Source organism: Grammomys surdaster, unplaced genomic scaffold, assembly GCF_004785775.1.
Source record: "Grammomys surdaster isolate TR1022 unplaced genomic scaffold, NIH_TR_1.0 220506, whole genome shotgun sequence".
NCBI lineage: Eukaryota > Metazoa > Chordata > Mammalia > Rodentia > Muridae > Grammomys > Grammomys surdaster.
This window is the reverse complement of record NW_021624357.1, coordinates 1-3230: the sequence shown is the minus strand read 5'-3', so window position 1 is coordinate 3230 and position 3230 is coordinate 1. Positions and strand designations below refer to the sequence as shown.

The 3230-nt window shown below is 40.2% G+C and overlaps 1 long non-coding RNA gene across 1 annotated transcript; it reads right to left on the bottom strand.

The window, feature by feature from the left end:
* Positions 1 to 299: 299 nt before the first annotated feature.
* LOC114616001 lies at positions 300 to 3211 on the bottom strand. Its single transcript, XR_003710569.1, has 3 exons — positions 2813 to 3211; positions 678 to 782; positions 300 to 545 (listed from the first exon to the last, which is right to left on the bottom strand). It is a non-coding gene; the product is annotated as an uncharacterized LOC114616001 (long non-coding RNA).
* Between the last annotated feature and the right edge of the window lie 19 nt (positions 3212 to 3230).

The following is a 3230-nucleotide window of genomic DNA, read 5'->3' as shown; positions in this document are numbered from 1 at the left end:
TCTCTCTCTCTCTCTCTCTCTCTCTCTCTCTCTCTCTCTCTCTCTCTTTCTCTCGATGCCCATCATTCTCAAGCTAAGGGGCAAAACAAACCTTTCATCCCTAGAGTGTTTTACTCAAAGGATTTTGTTAAAGGGGATGGACAAATAATTTAGGTGCCATTTCCATGGACAGCTACTGCTTATTCTTATGCCTCTGAAAGAGGAAAATCAGAGAAATCTTCCATTTTCCTTGTCCTTATAGAGTTCTTTCCTACTCTCTCACACTCCGAGGCACAGGGTGTAACATGAGCACTTCTGGGACTCTCTCCAACTGCCCTGTCCAAGGTTTTTATATAATTCACCTGTAACCTGGATCAGATCTAATCCAAATGGATCACCCACAGGTAAAAGTATGTAGTACAGAGAGTGGCTCACCTAGTCCTGCCTAAATCAGGTGAAGCCACACTGGATCATCCAACATGGGCCTCGGCTTTCCTCTAGTTCATGTTATTCAGTGAGAGCCAAAGTGACTGTTAGGTACATTGGTACTCTTTAGGGTTGTATTCCTACTGATGAGATACACATTAGCATTTTTTCACTTATTAAAAATATGCTAAATCTATTCACATTTTTCAGAGGGCACACAGGATAATCAACTACTACAGATAACTGAAGCAAATCCTCAGTATTTACACTACCTTTTTTCCTTGGTTGTGATGGTTCTTTCAAAGTAATTGGAGGAACTGGAGGTTCCTTCCAAGGACGTGGGCTCTTCTTATGAAATCTTTTTAAGATTGAAGAAACTGAGGATACATTCACAACAGGGAGAGTTATGTTAGCTTTATGGCAGCAAAACAGAAAATTCATCATGGTTGTGCGTTTGTAACTATGATCTCATTTCCTGTCTCCAGGTAGTCGTCAGAGTCAGACGGTGCTTCAGGAAGGTCACCGCCTTGTGTGATGAAGCATTCCACAGACACCTTAGGTAATGTCTACATGTATGTGGCTGTGACAACAGAAAGAGCAGCAGGACTGGAACGTGTTATATGGACATGGTACCAGACGGGAGTCACATCCTTCTGAGAAACACATGAACACAACCTTGTTCATACAATCCCTCTCTTCTCCCTGATTTCGCTCAAACAATAGAAGGTTCAGAAAGACTTCCCATGAGACTTTCAGGTTTGAAAGATGACTCTACATGGTAAACCATAAGGAAAGGCTCATGCACAGCACAAATGCTCTTTGTTTGATAAATGCAAGATCTTTGTCAGAAATGCTGTTTGTTAGGTACCAGAGGACTTCAGCTAGACTCTGGTAACTGAATTCAGAGTGAGTATTCCACTGGATCCAGGACAGGGAACATGTTTGTTGTTGACTTTTCATTTTTTATTTAATCATGGTATTTACAAGTCATGGAGAACATGTGGTATTGTCTTAGATGAGCTGGGAAATATAGAATATTGTATGACCTCTTATTTTCCACCTTTGGATACCATATTAGTTATAGTCTTTTCATTGTATTCAAATTCTGACAGAAGCCTTTTGAGAGAGAGAGACAGAGAGACAGAGAGAGACAGAGAGAGAGAGGAAAGAAAGAGAGAGAGAGAGTCTCTATCTTTCAATCCCTGACTCAAAATTGTACTTTGATCCATAAGTAAAGAGCCCTGGCTTAGTACAAATATGTGGCATTCCTTCTGCATCTTCACCTTGTCACATGTCTTCCAGTGAACAATCTGGACCACTAGGGATTATAGATTCTTCTGTATTTCTCAGAAATACTTAGACGCCAAATCATATTAAGTCAAGTTGTCCCATTAGATGGTATGGCAGAACAAAAATTCTTATATTGGCCAAACCCTGATGTCTTCAACCTGAGCAGGCAAGAAAGGTGGTCTGGCATTTGGATGATATGTATGCATGTGGCTTTCTAGATGACAAACATCCTCAGCCACTATGTGCAGCAGCCATACTAAGTGTAGCTGGAATGGCAGTGTGGGACATTAATGGTACACTAAGTATATACCATCCCTGCTTTATTCTAACTCATCAAAGTCCAGTTTCTAAAAACTCCTCTTCAAGGGGGGCATTTGCTGCAAGCGCACTCTCTACATGTGCTTTTTTTAATTTTCAGAAATTAGGCTTAAAATACCTATTTATAAAAGGATGAGTTTGAATTTATGATTCTCTTCACTCCAGTTCAGGAGAACTGTGTTTACACAAATGTGCCCCCATAGGTGCCTATTAGAGACAGTGGTATCAAAACTAGGACCTTTCACATGCTAGGAACACACTAAACCAACTGGACTAGTCATTCTGCCCATATTAGCTCTCTGTGACAAATTCTTTTTATGTCAAAGGTCTGACTGTGAAGGCACTTTAACACATCCAACATCCCAGCCAAACTCTTTCTATGTAACTCATAGCTGTCTATATGGTTCCACTGAGCACTCAGACTCAGCAGGCAGTATGAAGACTGACCAGTAGTGAGAGAAGTAATACTGGAACTCAAATTTGAGCTTACCTTTAAAGATGCATATGTAGCAAAAAGAATGATCCAGCACTGCTCAATAACCAAGTGCCAACAACTATGTAGTCACTGCCTGGTGCACAAAATCCTCCCCAAACTAAAGGCATTAGAGTTGAATGCAGTTATTGTAGACACAGGGCCATGACCGGGTTACTTAGGGTATCGTGTTTTACCCTTTAAATTCCCAAGTTTCACTCCCAATAGAGATCTTATATCATAGTAGTGTACCAGACAAAAGACAGCTAGTATTTATACAATTCTTATCTACAATGTGTGTTGAGAAAGAAATTCTATGATACATACAACATTTGAATCTTTTATGCTCCACCTGTAACTGAAAGGAAAGAAAACATTTTGAGGCTCAGGTCATGCTGAGTTCTGTCTCCATAGTTCTTTGGTTCACCCTGTGTCACAGCACAGTGTAAAGTAGAATAGGAAAAAGACAGAAAAGGACTTGTATAATACTTTATAGGATGATGTCATGGAGAACCCAGGCTATGTACTTTGTGACAAAAACTAAAATGTGCACCCTTATGTTGACTCAAAGTAAGATCAGAGCACCTTTTGCTGGCAGACCAACTTAATAACATGTTTTGTAAGATCAATCCCTCTATGGGGGAGGGACCCTCTAATTATTTGCATGGATGCTCAGGTTTTCAATGGAATATACCCTCAGGATTCAAATATTCGAGGCATGAAGCTTTCCACTACATAGTTTTGG